This window comes from Danio rerio, chromosome 6 (genome assembly GCF_052040795.2).
Source record: "Danio rerio strain M-AB ecotype USA chromosome 6, GRCz13ab, whole genome shotgun sequence".
Lineage (NCBI taxonomy): Eukaryota > Metazoa > Chordata > Actinopteri > Cypriniformes > Danionidae > Danio > Danio rerio.
In genome coordinates this window covers 60,975,330-60,995,000 of record NC_141026.1, presented here as the reverse complement: position 1 = coordinate 60,995,000, position 19,671 = coordinate 60,975,330, and the positions used below count along the sequence as shown (strand labels likewise).

Sequence of the window (19,671 nt, the reverse complement as noted above, 5' to 3'; positions counted from 1 at the left end):
GAAGTGGATATTTTACTCTTTAAAGTGCGAAGTTAACCTATATAATCAAATTGAATGTGTATAATCTGCTTGTAGACTTAGGCCGTACTCACACTAGGTACAGTTGCCTCGAACCGGGCCAAAGCACGCTTGTCCCCCCTCCCATCTCCCCCGACGGCCCGCGCTCACACCATATCAGGCCTCGGCACGCTTTCGTCATCGCTGCTGCGCTGTTCAGTGAGAAGCGCTCTCTATGGCAAGCCTTTTTAGCATTTAAATCTTTGTTCTGACTCCATAAATATATTTAGAGATATCTCTAATTATATTTTGACTAGTCATAATTATAATTCCACTACTCAGAATGAAAATTAGAGATATGTGCAATTACAACTGTACGAAATCAGATTGGAGATATCTGCAAATATATTATGACTAGTCATATTCCTCCATTGACTTCCATTGAAAAACATTTGCAGATATCTCTAAATGAGTTTTGACTAGTCACAATTGTAATTAGAGATATCTCTAACTGAGTTTTTACTAGTCATAATACATTTAGAGATGTCTTTAATTCGTCATATTTAGAGATATTTACAAATATATTTGAAGATATCTCTAATTAATTTACTAATAGTTGAATTAAAGTTGTAGATATCTTGAATTGGATTTTTGACTAGTCGAAATTCATTTGGAGATATATCTAATTACAATTGTGACTAGTCAAAACTTATTTAGAGATATCTGCAAATATTTTTCAATGGAAGTCAATGGAGGAATATGACTACTCAGTCATAATATATTTGCAGATATCTCCAATCTGACTAGTCGAATTACAATTATGACAAGTCAAAATATAATTAGAGATATATCTAAATATATTTATGGATAGTCAGAACAAGGTTTAAATGCTAAAACGGCTTGCCATACGCTCTCACCCAGTAGCACAGTGGAGATTTCTCTAGTTATATCCTTTCAGTGGTTTGATATGCAGTGACATGCAGTCAAATATTTCGCCAAACAGTCCTTAGGGATGCGGGGACACGCAGTCAGATATTTCACCGGACAGATCCGCCACCTTTGGCACTCATAAACAATCATAAAGCTCTCCTGCTGCAGGAATGAGGAGGTCTGCTGAAGGTGCAGATGATGTGCAGTGAGGAGTTTGCGTCTTTAATAAACTACAGCAGATCACTTTGCGTTCAGTGATTTGCGTTCACTGAACAGTAAGAATGATTAATAAATCCATATATAACCACTTAAAAGTCACGTCTCGCTTTCAGTTTTGGGCTTTGGCGCGTTTTGCACTCACACACAAGTGTACCACGCCAAAAGTGATCCGCGCTCAGGCACACCTCTTCCAACCGGGCCAGGGCCGGCCAAGTGAACCGTGCTTGAGCCCGATTCAGCGCACTCACACTTCTCAAACGATCCGGTAAACCAGCCTGGGCACGTTACGGATGGCATAGTGTGAGTAGGCCCTTATATACCATTAGAATAATCCAAGTACTATGTAGAGATGGCCTGAGTAAACAAATTAACACAAGAAATGCATGACATAAGGGGCATGCACTGCAAAAATGCTTTCTTACTTAGAGTTTTTGTCTTGTTTCCAGTCCAAAAACCTAAACATTCCTAAATCAAAAAGATTTTTTTAGACAAGCAAAACATATAGTCTTGTTTATAAAAATAATCTGCCAAAATTAAGTCAGTTTTTCCTTAAAAAACAAAAGGTTTTTACAGTGTCTGCTGTAATGTTAATGCTGTTTTGGTGTGTTTATATTGATGAATACAGACGAGTCTTCCTTGAGGCCATCTTCCAGCCTCCACCGCGGCGACTGAAGCTCTGCACAAGACTTTTGGCCAGCGGAGAAATTAAAATGGTCGTGCCCAACTGAGTCTGGTTCTCTTAAGGTTTTTTTTTCTTCACTCTCATCAGGTGAAGTTTTTTTCCTTCTCCGCTGTCGCCACTGCCTCGCATGGTTCAGGATTGGTAGAGCTACGCATCGATGAATTTGCTCTTCAGTGTTTGAACTCTCAGTAATGATTAAATCACACTGAACTGAGCTAAACTGAACTGAACTGAACTTAAACACTAAAAACTGAACTACACTGTTCCAGTTACTATGAGCATTTATGTGAAGCTGCTTTGACACAATCTACATTGTAAAAGCGCTATACAAATAAAGCTGAATTGAAATTGAATTGAATTAAATATGACACAGTACAGTTATGGTCTTATTGCCACATTATATCGTTTTGATAACATAATATATGCCTTCAGTGATTTCCTGCATATAATTACCAAAAAAAAAGCACAACTGGAATAACTCCAGCAGTCGCCATCGTCTGATCTCATATGAAGTAAGAGCTTACAATGCCATATGATCATACCTGACAACATTGGGATGTGAAAATATGTATGTAAATAAATGGTTAAATGACTTTTTATGCTCATTTAGGATAAAATTAGTTGTTTAAAAAAAAGAAAACCCCACCAAGATCGACATCTTTAGATATTATTATTAATAGTTATGTGTATATGTGTTTAAACACGCACCCAACCCAGACTTTTGCTCCGCCTTAAATCATAAGTACAGAATCCGTTTAGGAAACAGCATCTATTTATTACTATGGAGTGCGTCAGCTGACAGTCACGCATTGCTATAGATAGTTTTGAGGATTGCATTTGAAGGGGTGACGGCACCTGTAATGAAAAGGAAACGGAATCCCACCGTTATCCCGCTATCATCCTGTAAAGGTATTTCCCGTATTTCTCCCATATTTTCAGTGTTTCACTGAAGAGAGGTAAATAAACATTTAAGAGCCGATCCTCCCTATGCGCAATCCATACCGCCGAACCACCAGGGGCCGCTCCTCGCTCTTAAATGTAAGACTGGTCTGTGCTTTTGCTTTGTTTAGTGGTGAAAACACTTTGAAATATAAAAGTGCAGGTGCTGTAGTGATGTCCCAATTCTAAGGGGTAAACTTTGAATCCCTTCCCCTTCACACTCTGATTTAAGGGCCAAGGGGAAGAGGGGTACAAAAATAGAATTGGGATTGGGCCTTAATCCGACAGGTTTATCAGCAACCCAATATGAAGCCAAGCACTGCTGTATAGGACTAAAGGCTTTATTCTTTGAATAAAAAAACTGTCTGAATGTACTTTACCCAGCTTATTACACAGCCATTTGCCACAAAACAAAACAACTAGACACAAAACTTTTTTCTGAGCCATAAAAGTTGATTTTTTTAAATTAAATTAAAGTTGAATTCTTTAATTAAACACAAAACTGACAGTCATGAAGACAGCTGATGGAGTATACACTAACCTGTGCATTATTCAGACACTAGATGTGGCCAAAGAGTCAAAAACGTAAAGCTGACAGAAGCTAAACTGGCTGAATGGAGCATAGACTAACCTATGTATTATTTTTTCACAATTCTGCGCCGAACAGACAAAACCATGGCATGACCACGGCCATATCACCCTGCAGCCCAAGACTGGTCCCTCACTGAAGATGAGCAGGGCTGAGGCTGGTCAGTGTGTGGATGGGAGAGCACATGGGAACACTAGGCTGCTGTTGGCAGTGGTGTTAGTGAGGCCAGCAGGGGGCGCTCAACCTGCAGTCTGTGTGAGTCCTAATGCCCCAGTGTAGTGAAGGGGACACTATACTGTCAGTGAGCGCCGTCTTTCAGATGAGATGTTAAACTGAGCTCCTGACTCTCCGTGCTCATTAATAACCCCATGGCACTTCTGCTAAAGAGTAGGGGTGTAACCCTGATGCCAAACTCCCTCCATCAGCCCTCACCCGCATGGTTTCCCTATCATCGCCATCCACTGAATTGGTTCTATCACTGTCTCTCCACTCCACCTATAGCTGGTGTGTGGTGAAGCACTGGTGTTGTGGTCCTGTGGCTGCCCGATGTGTGTGTGTGAGTATTCATGTCTGTGTGCATGTGCAATTTTCTGGGTGTTTGTGTTAGTATGCATGTCTGTGTGTTTATATGTGCATGTGTGTGTGCATGTGATTGTGCATATTTGTGTGCACGTGTGTGTGTGTGTGTGAGTATGCATGTTTGTGCATGTGCATTTGTATGTGTGTGTGCCGGTTTTACTGATAATCCTCAGCATGTTCTAATAATCCTCACTATACTTATAAAGCAGGATTCTGAACGAGCCTTAATGCAGCACTGGCTCCGAAAGCCTGAGACCACCAGCCAAACACTTATATTCTACATTTCCTGTCATTGTTCTGAAGACCACAGCTTGAATTAATCTTTTTTTCCTTTACATAATACACTGAGATAAATGCAGAGAACAGCTCTTTCTGCTTTATCCGGAACATTATAATCATCATTTCACATGTCAGAGATCAGAGGAGAGTGTAAACCTCACATGCGTTTACTTAAAATCCAGTCTACAGGACTTTATGAGCAATCAAAGAAGTTTTTATTTTAGGTTTAAACGATGTTCTTGGGTCTCATTTTTCTCTGATGCTCCTTGTATGTGTTTGTGGTCTTTCTACATTTAGATGAGTAATGCGCTTCTGAGTCTCTTTCTGTGTGATTGCATGAGTAAATGTTTTTGTGTGAAATAAGGAGATGAAAAAGCGACGTGCAAAGAACAGGAAACCGCATGCACTTACAGTCCAACTGACTCGCTGAGGCTCCAGAAACACCAGCCTGAACACACCAGAAAACACCTTTAATCCCTCAGTCGTTCAGCATTCAGCAAACACTGGAGTATTGTGGGGTGGTTTGGTTACCAGGGTGCTTTTAAGGTGATTTTCACTGGTTGCCAGGGTGTACTAGGTGGTTGCTATGGTGTTTTTTATGTTTTTAAAGTGCTCTAGGTTGTTTCCAGGTGGTTGTTAGCCTGTTCTGTGTGGTTGCTAGGCTGCTTTTTTAATGTTATGGTGTTCTGAAAAGTTGCTAGGTGGTTTCCAGGGCATTCCAGATTTTTTAAAGGGGTTGTGACTGGTTGCCAGGGTGTACTAGGTGGTTGCTATGGTGCTTTTTATGTTTTTAAAGTGCTCTAGGTGGTTGTCAGGCTGTTCTGTGTGGTTGCTAGGCTGCCTTTTAAATGTTATGGTGTTCTGAAAAGTTGCTAGGTGGTTTCCAGGGCATTCCAGATTTTTTAAAGGGGTTGTGACTGGTTGCCAGGGTGTACTAGGTGGTTGCTATGGTACTTTTTATGTTTTTAAAGTGCTCTAGGTGGTTGTCAGGGTATTCTGTGTGGTTGCTAGGCTATTTTTATAAATGTTATGGTGTTCTGAAAAGTTGCTAGGTGGTTTCCAGGGCATTCCAGATTTTTTAAAGGGGCTGTGACTGGTTGCCAGGGTGTTCTAGGTGGTTGCTATGGTGCTTTTTATGTTTTTAAAGTGCTCTTGGTGGTTGTCAGGCTGTTCTGTGTGGTTGCTAGGCTGCTTTTTAAATGTTATGGTGTTCTGAAAAGTTGCTAGGTGGTTTCCAGGGCATTCTAGATTTTTTAAAGGGGTTGTGACTGGTTGCCAGGGTGTTCTAGGTGGTTGCTAGTGTGCTATTTTGTGTTTCCAAGGAGTTCCATGTAGTTGCAAGGGGGTTGTCAGGCTTTTCTGTGTGGTTGCTAAGGAGCTCTTTAAATGTTTATGGTGTTCTGAAAAGTTGTGAGGGTATTCCGCATAGTTTCTAAAGTGGTTGTGACTAGTTACCAGGGTGTAAGTAGTAGTTGCTAGGTAGTTGCTATGGTGCTTTCTATATAAGTAGTTGCTAGGGGATTGTCATGCTGTTCTGTGTGGTTGCTAGGCTGCTTTTTAAATTTTATGGGCATTTCGGTTGTTTTTTAAAGCGGTTGTGACTGGTTGTCAGGGTGTTCTAGGTGGTTTCTAGGGTGCTTCTTATATATTTAAGGTGTTCTACTTAGTTTGACAGGCTGTTCTAAATTGTTGCTGGGTTGGTTTTTTGGTTCCAAGGTATTCTGAATAATTGTTAGGTAATGTGGTTGTGACTGGATGCCAGGATGTTCTGTGTGATTGCCAGAACTTTTCTACAATATTTCTAAGGTGTGAATAATTGACATTGTGTTTAACATGATTGTGTGAGGAGATTTTTACAATGTTTCTAGGGAGATTTGAGTGCTTTCAGAGGTGTTGTGGGTCGTTTCTAACATGCTTTTTGTTTCTAAGGTGTTCTCAGTAGTTGCCAAGTGGTTGTCAGGCAGTTCTATGTGGTTGCTATGATACTTTTTTTTACATTTTTAGTATGTTCTGAATAGTTGCTAGGTTGTTGCTAAGGAATTCTGGATGGTTGCTAGGGTATTTACATTTCTAAAGTGATTGTGATTGGTCAAATCAAGCAGATACAGTACTGTATGTTGAAGAGCAGAAACACACACCTTCAGGCCTTCACAGACGCTGTGGAGAGGACAGTGAACACACACACACACATACGCACACACACACACACACACACACACATATTGTGCCAAAAACAAGTGATTTCCTACAGAGAGGCTCAAATCTGCTGTAAGCTCCATCTGTGCCAAGAGTGAAGGTCACCGATCTCACAGCTGACCTCAGATGAAGAATGAGAGAGACCGTCTGAAAGCATGAACGCACACACACACACACACACACACACACACACATCTACAGTGTCTCATCATTCAAATAACGCCACACCATTTCATCCTGAATTCACTTTGATAGAGCAAAGTCTGAATTATTCCAGGCTGCTTACCAGCGAGCTTTGGATTGTTGCCAGGATATTTCTGGGTGGTTGCTAGGGTCCTTTTTTAGGTTTCTTAGGTGTTTTAAGAAATTGCTATGTGGTTGTCGGGTTGTTCTGTGTGGATGCTAGGCTTCATTTAATTTTTTTTTATATTAAGGTATTCTGAATAATTGTTAGGTGGGACTTTTCAGTTTTTTTTTTTTTTGTGGGGTGTTTTTGGTCGCTAGGTTGCTTTTTTATTATTCTAAGTTGCTCCAAGTAGTTGCTAGCTGGTTGCTACAAGGTTTCTAGGCAGTTTTCTAAGGTATTCTGAATGATAGGGTGCTCTTATATTCTACTAAATATAAAATATAAAAAAGTGGTTGTCAGGCTGTTCTGAATGGTTGCTAGGGAGAGTTTTATGTTTTTAATGTGCCTTCAATAGTTGCTAGGTGGTTGTTAGGGCAATTAAGTTTCTAACATTGTTTTGACTGGTTGCTAGGCAGTCTTGGGTGTTGTTGCTAGGGTGCTCGTTTATATTTCTAAGGTGTTCTAATTAGTTGTTCGGTGGTTGCTAGGCTGTTATGCGGGGTTGCTAGGCCACTTTTTTAGGTTTGTAAGGTGTTCTGAATAGTTGTACATGACTGTCAGAGCATTCTGGATGGTTGCTAGGGTACTTAAGTGTCTAATCTGATAGTGACTAGTTGCTAGGGTGTTCTGAGAGCTTGCCAGAGCATTTCTACATTTTCTAATGTGTCCTGTTTGATAGGTGGTTGCCAGGGTGTTCTAGATAGTATGTTATGGTATTTTAACCTTGTTTCTAGGCAGTTTTCTTATGTGTTGTTGCTAGGGTGCTCTTTTATATTTCTAAGGTGTTCTAATTAGATGTTTGGGGGTTGCCAGGCTGTTACATGTGAGTAGTTAGGGCACTTTTTTAGGTTTGTAAGGTGTTCTGAATAGTTGCTAGGAGGTTGTCAGGGTTTTCTGGATGGTTGGTATGATATTTCAACCTTGTTTCTAGGATGTTTTCTTGGGTGTTCTCGGTTGTTGCTAGGGTGCTCTTTTACATTTCTAAGATGTTCTAATAAGTTGTTTAGTGGTTGCCAAGCTGTTATGTGTGGTTGCTAGGGCATTTTTTGGGGGGTTTGTAAGGTGTTCTGAATAGTTGCTAGGTGGTTGTCAGAGCATTCAGAATGGTTGCTAGGGGACTTAAGTGTCTAATCTGATAGTGACTAGTTGCCAGGGTGTTCTGAGAGCTTGCCAAAGCATTTCTACAATTTTCTAATGTGTCCTGTATAGTTGATAGGTGGTTGCCAGGGTGTTCTGGATGGTTGTTACGGTATTTCAACCTTGTGTCTAGGCAGTTTTCTTGGGTGTTGTTGCTAGGGTGCTCTTTTACATTTCTAAGATGTTCTAATAAGTTGTTCAGTGGTTGCCAGGCTGTTATGTGTAGTTGCTAGGGCACTTTTTTTTGGTTTTTAAGGTGTTCTGGATAGTTGATAAGTGGTTGTCAGGGTGTTCTGGATGGTTGTTATGGAATTTCGACCTTATTTCTTGTTAGGGTGCTCTTTTACATTTCTGAGGTGTTCTAATTAGTTGTTTTGTGGTTGTTCTGAATAGTTGCTAGGTGGTTTTCAGAGAATTCTGGATGGTTGCTAGGGTACTTAAGTGTCTATTCTGATAGTAACTAGTTGCCAGGGTGATTGCCAGAGCATTTCTACAAATTTCTAAGGTGTTCTGCATAGTTGATAAGTGGTTGCCAGGGTGTTCTGGATGGTTGTTAAGGCAGTTTTTACATCCCACCTCTTGTGCTAGAGAAACATGACAGAACCCGACACCACAATTCATGTGTATTCAAGAGAGCAGTGTGAACATTCTGTTAAATATCTCTTTTTGTGTTCCTACAGGTTTAATAATGACCCAATTCTCATTTCTGGCAGAACAATTTCTTCAGCTTGTTGTGAAACAAGGATAATCTTTACACTCAGAAAAGTTTGTGTTCACTGGTGGTGTGTGTGTGTTGCATGTGTGATGTGTGTGTGTCTATGTGTGTGTTGCGTGTGTGCTGTCGATGTGGCATTGAGCTCCACTTTGCCCTTCACTCTTTCTGCCCTGTTGCCGTGTTGCTCTGGATCTCTGTTACCATGACAAGTGTCAGAATCAGCCAATAGGATTGCACCTGTACACTTTCGGCACTGCTGATTGGTCAATGGTGGAAGATGATGTTGCTTGATGTGATGCAAAGATTGGGACATTTGTACACTCACTTTCACTGTCTTCATAATTAGAGGGTTTGCTTTGGTCTTTGGCTCAGATGAACTGATCTCCAATCAGCGAGATGTTTATACACATACACACACACACACACACACACACACAAGGGGACATTGTGTCGTTCGGTCACTGTAAAACCGCTCATTACCATGTGTTTGACTGCTGAAAGAATTGATTAACCTCATTTACAAGAACAGTGTATGATTGTGTGTGTGCGTGCGTGGGTGTGTGTGTTCAAACTGTGCTACTGTCTACTGTGCAGTGTGTACTTTGAGTTGCGTAGACGAGTCCTGCATGAATCAATTGATATCTTACTGAGGCAAACTGATCAGCTGCTCTGTTATCTGTGTGTGAGTGTGTGTGTGCGTGTGCGTGTATGCATGTGTGTGCGTGCATGTGTGTGTGCGTTTGTGTGTGTGCGTGTATGTGTGTGTCAGAGTGTCTCTTTTGTTTCTGTGTGTGTGCGTGCATGTGTGTGTGTGCACGCGTGTGTGCGTGCATGTGTGTGCGTTTGTGTCTGTGTGTGTGTGCATGTCTGAGTGTCTCTGAAAGAGTTTGTTTGTGTGTGTTTGTGTGTGTGTGTGTGTGTGTGCGCGCGCATTTGTGTGTGTGTGTGTGTGTGCATGCATGTGAGTGTGTGTGTATGTGTGAGTCAGAGTGTCTCTGAAAAAGTTTGTGTGTGTGTGTGGGTGCGTGTGTGTGTGCGCGAGTTTGTGTTTGTGCGTGCATGTGTGAGTCAAAGTGTCTTTGAAAGAGTTTGTGTGTGTGTGTGTGTGTGTGTGTGTGAGTGTGTGTCTGTGTGTGTCTATGTTTGCTTGTCTCAGAGTGTATGTGTGCATGTTTGAGTGTGTGTAGCTGAATGTGTGTGTGTGTGTGTGTGTGTGTATATAAGTGTAAGAAAGAGAAAGAGTGTGTGTAAAGTATGTCTGAGAGGGTTTTTGTGTGCTGTGTGTCTTTGAGAGTGTGTGTGTGTGTGTGTGTGTGTGTGTGTCTATTGTATTGGTAAGTGTATTTCTGGATTTGTATGTGTGTCAGAAAGAAAGAGATATAGAAACACTGTGTGCACATTTCGAGAAAGAGAGAGAGTGTGTGTGTGTGTGTGTGTGTGTGTGTGTGTGTGTGTGTGTGTGTGTGCGTGTGTGTATGTGTCTCTACTGCAAATTGCAACTGATCAGCTAATATAGACTTAGGAATGAGGATGTGCTCCATTATTTACCTCCTAATATTATCTCTTTCAACCACAAACACTCCACACACACACACACACACACACACACGGGTCTCTCTCATAATAATATCAAACTGAAGAACTGCAGCAGAAATCCCAGACTTGACTGATCATCATTACACAACTGTAAACTCTGTATAATGTGTGTTTATATTGATTATTCTGATTTCTCGAGGGATCACGAGAGACCGAAAACTGGAGTAATATTGCTGAAAATCACCTTAAGGCTACAGATATAGGGCGGTGCAGTGGGTAATGGTGTGGCCTCACAGCAAGAAGGTCTTGCTGTGACCTCGGCTGGGTCAGTTGTTTCTGTGTGGAGTTTGCATGTTCTCCCCGTTTTGCCGTGGGTTTCCTCCAGGTGCTCCAGTTTCTCCCACAGTCCAAACGCATGCGCTATAGGGGAATTGGGTGAGCTAAAATTGTCCGTAGCGTATGAGTGTGTGGATGAGAGTGTATGGGTGTTTCCCAGTGATGGATTGCAGCTAGGGTTGGGCGATGTCAACAATTTGGGATCGTACGATGTGTAATGTGAAACATTGCGATGGACGATGGCAGCGGTGAATTAATTGTTTATGAATAATTCATTAATTCATAACGATTTAATTATTTGTAGTCTGCCATTATAACTACCTGACCCGCATGGTCTTTGTTTTACCCATAAACAAATCATAAATAAATAAAGTTACACACAAATGACCACCAGTCAATCACTTGTCCTGCAGGCATGAACAGGCAGAGTGATCTGTGTCATTATAATAATGTCAACAAATTTGGTTGGTAAAAAGGTGCAGAACCAACAGCAAACCAACCAACAGTATCTGAGGTTTACACAACAACTGGTTTAGGTACAAGCGTGAAAGATTGAAGCAGTGTACTGACTAGTGATGGGTATCGTTAAGGTTTTAACGGTATTACTACTTTTATCGATACCACTTATCGGTTTATACTTTAACGGTTCTCTTAACACTACTTTTTGTAGTGTTTTTTTTATTTAAAAAAAAGTAATTAAACAGAATTAACTTTATTTTATTATTAAGTTTTTATTGTAAAATAAAACAAAACCAATAGTTGTAAAACAAATATTTTTCTTTCCTGTAAAAATTTAAATGTACATTTTTTTTTCCTAGCCCGTCACGCAAACCCCGCCCCAGAACGTCCCCTGAATCAAACTTTACACAACCGGCCCACTTCAGCGGGAATCAGGCAGATAAAGCACACCGCATCATCACGAAATTATTAAAATGATGACAACTGAAACAAACAAATGACACGTTACTGTACAGTACAGGCCTGTGTGTTTCATTCATCATATTCATATACTCGCCGACTCACTGTTGGCATCAAACATAGAGTGGTCTTGCCAGCGCAGGGAGCGCACAGGGCCAGCGCGTCCATAGAGGCAACCTATTGCCTAAATCCCTGACACTACCCTCACCTCTCGCGCCCTCAGTTATATCTGCTCCTAGGGCGGCGTCAGCGACACTCCCCTCACCACCCGCGCCCTCAGTTATATGCTCGTCCAGGATGGCAGAATAGACAGGGCGACGTCCACGACACTACCCTCACCTCTCGCGCCCTTAGTTATATCCTCGTCTAGGACAGCAGAATAGAGAGGGCGGCGTCCACGACACTACCCTCACCACCCGCGCCCTCAGTTATATCTGCGTCTAGGACGGCAGAATAGAGGGCGGTGTCCACGACACTACCCTCACCACCCGCGCCCTCAGTTTTATTCTCGTCTAGGACGGCAGAATAGAGAGGGCGGCATCCACGACACTACCTGCACCACCCGCGCCCTCAGTTTTATCCACTTCTAGGACGGCAGAATAGAGGGCAGCGTCCACGACACTACCCTCACCATCCGCGCCCTCAGTTATATCCGCGTCTAGGGCGGTAGAATAGAGGGCAGCGTCCACGACACTACCCTCACCACCCACGCCCTCAGTTATATCCGCGTCTAGGGCGGCAGAATAGAGGGCGGCATCCACGACACTACCCTCACCACCCACGCCCTCAGTTTTATCCGCGTCTAGGATGGCAGAATAGAGAGGGCGGCGTCCACGACACTACCCTCACCACCCGCGCCCTCAGTTATATCCGCATCTAGGATGGCAGAATAGAGAGGGCGGCATCCACGACACTACCCTCACCACCCACGCCCTCAGTTATATCCGCATCTAGGACGGCAGAATAGAGAGGGCGGTGTCCTCGACACTACCCTCACCACCCGCGCCCTCAGTTATATCCGCGTCTAGGACGGCAGAATAGAGAGGGCGGTGTCCTCGACACTACCCTCACCACCCGCGCCCTCAGTTATATCCGCGTCTAGGACGGCAGAATAGAGAGGGCGGTGTCCTCGACACTACCCTCACCACCCGCGCCCTCAGTTATATCCGCATCTAGGATGGCAGAATAGAGAGGGCGGTGTCCTCGACACTACCCTCACCACCCGCGCCCTCAGTTATATCCGCATCTAGGATGGCAGAATAGAGAGGGCGGTGTTCTCGACACTACCCTCACCACCCGCGCCCTCAGTTATATCCGCGTCTAGGATGGCAGAATAGAGAGGGCGGTGTCCTCGACACTACCCTCACCACCCGCGCCCTCAGTTATATCCGCGTCTAGGACGGCAGAATAGAGAGGGCGGTGTCCTCGACACTACCCTCACCACCCACGCCCTCAGTTATATCCGCGTCTAGGGCGGCAGAATAGAGAGGGCGGTGTCCTCGACACTACCCTCACCACCCGCGCCCTCAGTTATATCCGCGTCTAGGATGGCAGAATAGAGAGGGCGGTGTCCTCGACACTACCCTCACCACCCGCGCCCTCAGTTATATCCGCGTCTAGGGCGGCAGAATAGAGAGGGCGGTGTCCTCGACACTACCCTCACCACCCACGCCCTCAGTTATATCCGCGTCTAGGGCGGCAGAATAGAGAGGGCGGTGTCCTCGACACTACCCTCACCACCCGCGCCCTCAGTTATATCCGCGTCTAGGATGGCAGAATAGAGAGGGCGGCATCCACGACACTACCCTCACCACCCGCGCCCTCAGTTATATCCGCGTCTAGGGCGGCAGAATAGAGAGGGCGATTTTCACTTTAGGGCTGAGGGTGGTGTGACCGTCCTTTGCCTGGAGCGGCAGTTCAGCTTGCTCCGGCCCTGGGAGCGCACCATCCATAATATAAAACCACAGAAATTCTCTGGTAATAACTAGAAAATGTATTTTATAACATCCTCATTTAGATAGACACTGTCAAACATTCAGCCCAAATGCTCCAGAGAGACCTGAAACATAAATTTTTCCTTGTAGGCTTTATGACACTCAATAGGTGATTCCCCTTTATTTAAGGATGTTGCATATTATTCTGTGATCTTAAAGGGTCATGACACCCCCCTCTTTTGGTTAAAGTCTACTTCAGAATTTTTTCAAAAGATGCATGATTAATGGGCGGAGCTCCGCGAGCATCGGGCAGGAGTGGGCGTGGCCAGCAGGGGAGAAGGGGAGCGAATAACTGCTGTTGTCAGTTAGCTCACAAAATGAGACACAAAGAGAAGACGCATGAGTTTATAGTTTACAAAGTTAAAATGCAAAGAAATGAACAGTGATTTAATGTCCTGCTACATTTGTTATTCGTAAGTTCATATACAGACAACCACAATTTATATCATTATAAAGATAAGTGTGTTCATGTAAACACTATGAGGACTTCTCCCTCAATCCCTGTATCCAGCAGACTCAGTGCAGCAGGTCTCCTGACCAGTCTATTTTAACCATTAACCCTGCTGGTAATCTGGAGGATTTAGGCAAACACAGCAGCACGGCGATGTGTCTGAATGTGAACGAACTCCCGATAAAAGACAGCGTCCGCCATTCTCTAATTCTTGTGCTGCTCTCCCGACAAAAATGCTAGTAGCACACACACACACACACACACACACAGCTTTGCTGTATGATCGGCGCTGACAAGATCGCGGGGGAAAACATGCAACAAACCCCGTGGATGATGGAAACAAACGCATATGAGCCTTCATGAACGGCTAAATACTGTGTCGTGGTTTCCGTGTCTCACAGCTCGGGCTTGACACTGGCAGGTCTCATGAATAATTAAGCAGCCGGCTCTTCTCATAGGATAAGAAAACTCCGCTAAGAATAATAATGAGAAACCGACGCGTCATCATTGCACTTGCAGTTCTGCACTACGTCGCTGATTTTGATCCCGCCCCAAAAATCATTTTAAACCCATAAGCTGAAATGAGCTGACAAAAGCTCAAAATTATCCAGTTTTCCCCACAATTACAGCTGACAGGTGCTAACATTGTCTTAACTGATGATCAACACACTGTTAATATAAAAAAAAAAGTTCTCCGGGGTGTCCTGAACCTTTAAGTAAAGTGTTAAATGTTTCAGCACATAAGAGCAAGTAAAAAAATATAGCCTATATTTCGTTGCGCTCAGCAGCTATTCTCTATTAATTTTTAATTCTATTTTGTATTAAAAATTTCATTTTAAACTTTTACGACGTTGTTTGAGGACACAGAACACATCTCGTGTTACGTTTTGCCAGTTTGGTGGCTAATTCGTACGAATTCGTACGAGTTCAGTCGTACGAAATGGTACGATTTTAAAAAGGAGGCGTGGCACCTGACTCCACCCCTAACCCCAACCGTCATTGGGGGATAAGCAAATCGTACTAAATTGTACGAATTAGATCGTACGAATTCATACGAATTAGCCACTAAATGAAAAAGTTACGAATTGCCGTGAGATTGTGTTGGTTTTCCCTGATGCGTTTATAAAGCAGCGCTGCACAGGACAGAAAAAATGTAGCCTAGTTTCTGCTTTCACTCACCCAAAAAATGCTCTTTTTGCACGAATTGATTAATATCATCGTATCCAAATACTTAATAAATAATATTTTAAAACCTTCTCCGGTGTTTATTGTATTTAGAAAATGTCTAATATCTTTTTTTCAGAGAGGCTTTTAAAAAATGGAAGTTTAAACTGTTTAAAATGGTTTGATTTATGTATTGTATATACATTGGTTTAGTTTTTGTTTAATTTATATTGGTTCATTTATTTAATGTGATTTTATTATATCCAATATAATAACGCAGCATCAACAGAGCTGTGAAGGGTGCGCTCTTTTGCTCAGTCTCACACACACATACAGGCATCTAAACGCGCACAAACACACCTTTTAAACTTGACATAAACTCTTGAAAACCTTTACTGTCTGCTGTGCCTTTAATATGGTGTAAAGAATTATATGCGTTATTGAAACATCAAGGAAGAAGCAGCAAAGTAAAGTCACTTATAAATTAAAACTTTATTATTTTATTATTTTATGCAACAGCCTTACATTTAAAAGGGAAACATAAGAACGATCATATGCAAAAAGACCCCCGGCTATAAGGCTAGATGTTTTCTTTCCCTTATTTATTTATTGTTTGGCACATGTACTCGTGTGCGATCGTAAAACTAGTGTCCGCCTCTCCTTTCCCTTCACCCCCAAACCCCAGCTGGCCCTCTTTGGCCCAAGGTATTCGGCGGGCCGAAAAAGGCCGGCTGCTGGCCCTGGGAAAGCCCCGCTTTGGCTCGATTAGGCCCCGGAAGTGACAGTGGAAACGCCCTGGCTCGCTCGCTTAAGGCGCGATAGTGGAAAGTTATAGTGGATAATAGTGGAAATTTTTGTCTTGTAGGCCCCCTACCTGGCCGCACCCCTGTAGTTGAATAAAAAATAAGAGTAATATTATATTTTTAAATAAATTTAATCTATAATGTATTGTATTGTATACATGAATTTCTAGTCTACAAAGATCTAAAGTATTTTAAAGCATTTAACACACACTTTGAAAAAAAAATACTAATACAGCTAGTGGAAATTAATACATTTTAATATATTTGTTCATGTACACTAAAGCAGTACTAAAAATGTATATTTAAGGGTATTTTAATGTATAACTTCTATAAACTTATAATGCATATGATTTGGATAACACCTCTCCAATCCAGTTCTATGAATCCGAGTCCTCCATAATATACGCACTTATTAGATTCCTACTTGTCTTCCTCATGATCAAGAGTAGGCAAAATCTGATATGTAGTGGGGGGAAAAAAGAAGAACGTGTTCATCAGACGCTGGATTCGAACCGGATTCATGATTGATCGCGTCAAAACATGTTGCCATGTGCGTTATGAGCTACTGTCCGCCACTCACGCTACTGTTTGCCGCTCTCTTTAGTTATGTTGTCTCTGCCAATCAAACGGTGATGGGCGGGAATCACTCAACTAGCTTATTCCAACGAGGTGTGCCTTTTGCACTTAGCCTAAATAAACACCCCAACATCCAGTGTGTGTTTTTGTGTCTGAGTGTGTGCATTTATGTATAAGAGTGTGTGTCTGTGGGCGAGAGAGAGAGAGTGTGCATTTATGTGTGTGTCTTGGTACATGTCTGAGTGTGTGTGTGTGTGTGTACATGTGTAATTTGAGTAACGTGTTTGTGTGAGCAATTGTGTGTGTGTGTGTGTGTGTGTGTGTGTGCATGCAATTTGTGTATTATTTGTGTGTGCATGTGTAATGTGTGTGTGTGTGTGTGTGTGTGTGTGTGTGTGTGTACATGTGTAATTTGAGTAACGTGTTTGTGTGAGCAATTGTGTGTGTGTGTGTGTGTGTGTGTGTGTGTGTGTGTGTGTGTGTGTGTGTGTGTGTGTGTCTGTGTGTGTGTGTGTGTGTGCGCATGCAATTTGTGTATTATTTGTGTGTGCATGTGTGAGTGTGTAATGTGTGTGTGTTTGTGTGTGTGTGTGTGTGTGTGTGTATGTGTGTGTGTGTGTGTGTGTGTGTGTGTGTGTGTCTGAGTGTGTGCATTTATGTGTAAGAGTGTGTGTCTGTGGGCGAGAGAGAGAGTGTGCATTTATGTGTGTCTTGGTGCATGTCTGAGTGTGTGTGTGTGTGTGTGTGTGTGTGTGTGTGTGTGTACATGTGTAATTTGAGTAACGTGTTTGTGTGAGCAATTGTGTGTGTGTGTGTGTGTGTGTGTGTGTGTGTGTGTGTGTGTGTGTGTGTGCGTGTGTGTGTGTGTGTGCGCTTGTGTGTGCATGCAATTTGTGTATTATTTGTGTGTGCATGTGTGAGTGTGTAATGTGTGTGTGTGTGTGTACATGTGTAATTTGAGTAACGTGTTTGTGTGAGCAATTGTGTGTGTGTGTGTGTGTGTGTGTCTGTGTGTCTGTGTGTATGCGCATGCAATTTGTGTATTATTTGTGTGTGCATGTGTGTGTGTGTGTACATGTGTAATTTGAGTAACGTGTTTGTGTGAGTAATTGTGTGTGTGTGTGTGTGTGTGTGGTTGAGAGAGAGAGAGAGAGAGAGAGAGAGAGTGTGCATGTGTGTAATGTGTGTCTGAGAGTGTGTAAGAAAGAATATGTGTGTATATATATCTGAGGAGAGAGACAGAGTTCAGTGTGTGTGTGTGTGTGTGTGTGTGTCCTGCAGTATGAGCCCCATGGCTGTGAGATGTTTCCATTACATTGTTTTGAACAGAAGCGTCACATTCACATGTCTGTCCTGATCGACCCGCAGCGACACACACACACACTCTCGCTCTCTTTTACTCCCTCGCTTACACACACACACACTGAACTGCACAATCAAAGATACAGAAACACACACACATGAAGATGCTCTGCTCAAATCATGCTGGTAGAATAATAAATAAAATAATGCAAGATTAAATTAAAGGATCGACACATCCACTGTATCTGCATGTAATAATTATTAAATTATTTAAAGATGATTCCTTCATTTACTCTATTTTTTACGTTAAGTGCTTATAAACAATTTATTTGGGCTGAATTAAAAAAAAAACAAATTAAGTTGAACATTATTAAACTTAATTTGTTTGTTTAAATTCAATACAAATAAATAGTTTGCAGCAGTTCTGCATGCAACACTTTTCCAGTGCAGATTGATTTCTTTATGAATAATTCAATTCAAAGTATTCCCCTAAAGGGCAGTGAACTTTAGAGAAAGAAGGCAAGAAATCTGAACTGCAGCTTCGAGTTTAGTAGGCTGCACTATTTCACAGCATTTTCCACTTCCTGTTTATGCAGGAACTCTAGAAACGGCATTACATGTGTGATTCAACCTTCAAAAATAAAGACAGCAGAAAGATCTCGAGCTCAGTCTGTGTGTGTGAAACAATAGCCAAAAATCACAGAGCATGACTGTTAACGTCAACACAGAAGTCAAGTTAGAGTGCAGAAAGCTTAATAAACACAGATAAGACACGACACGCTCTGATCTGGCTGATGTCGTCACGCCAGCCGGATGGAGAAAAGCAGGCGTTCTGCACTTCTGATAAAGCCACAGTCAATCTGAAACTGACAACCCAGAAAACACTGCAGAAATAATCTGCTTCATTCATGGGATTTTCAGCCCGGCGCATCAGATGCAGCAGCATTATCAACAGCAAAGCGCATTTGCTTTGTTCTCCAGTCCTGCAAACCATTGTTATGCAATTCTGCCCTTCTCTTGATCTGTTATAAATCAACACACTGAGATCAGCCTGATGATGGAAACAATCTCACAAATCACACGCATCTCTCAACGAGATTACACTCCAAACAAATGCTGGCTTGTTTTTAACCCAACGTTGAGTCAAATATGGACAAACACAGCATTGGGTTAATGTTTTATTTAATGTAAGTGACTCTTTTTAACCCAGTGGGTGGGTTTGTTAATATTTGACCCAACGTTGGGTTAAAGCAACCCAGCATTATTTTAGTTAGAAGCTCTGCTTTTCAAAACCAGCTGTGCTCAAATGCAGCCAAATACTAAAAACGATGGGTTGTTTTTAACCCAATGTTAAGTCAAATATGGACAAACATAGTGTAATTCATTTTAGATAGAAAAATAACCTTTTTTTAAAACTCAATAGTTGGGTTTGTTGATAATTTTACCCAACTTTGGGTTCAATTAACCCAGAAGTTTTTAAAGTACGCAAGCTGTTCTCCATTGCAAAAAACAAATCTGAAAAAAGTGTTCAAATTTGACCAAATACTAACAATGATGGGTTAATGTAACCCAAAACGGGTTGGGTTAAAAAGTGTAATTTAAATTTAATTGAAGGAATTAACCCTATTATTGGGTTTGTCCATATTTTGACTAACAGTGGGTTAACTGAGCATTTGAAGTGTAAATATTCATCCAAAATATTTCATCTAAAATCAGAAATCTCAATATAAACTCTGGCATTGCGCACTTATAAGATCAGTTGATATTCTAAAAAATAAATTCTTGGGTTCTTTTAACCCAACACTGGGACAAATATGTACAAACCTAACCGTTGAAATTTAGATTAAAAATCTAATTTACATTTTAAAAAAATGAACCCAACATTGGGTTTGTCCACACTTGATCCAACATTGGGTGAGCTTTTTTAGAGTGTAATATATATCCAAAAAATGCCCGAATATTCCATTAAAAAGTCTGAAATCT

General features: G+C 41.9%; 1 protein-coding gene and 1 long non-coding RNA gene across 9 annotated transcripts in view; one reads left to right on the top strand and one right to left on the bottom strand.

Moving 5' to 3' along the window:
* The window catches only part of arhgap9 (Rho GTPase activating protein 9), a 99,964-nt gene that overhangs the window by 77,574 nt on the left and 2,719 nt on the right, over positions 1–19,671 (bottom strand). The gene's annotated exons all lie outside the window — the stretch shown is intronic.
* On the top strand, positions 14,084–16,522 carry LOC147843714 (uncharacterized). The gene is made up of 2 exons (XR_015494420.1): positions 14,084–14,720; positions 14,939–16,522. It is a non-coding gene; the product is annotated as an uncharacterized LOC147843714 (long non-coding RNA).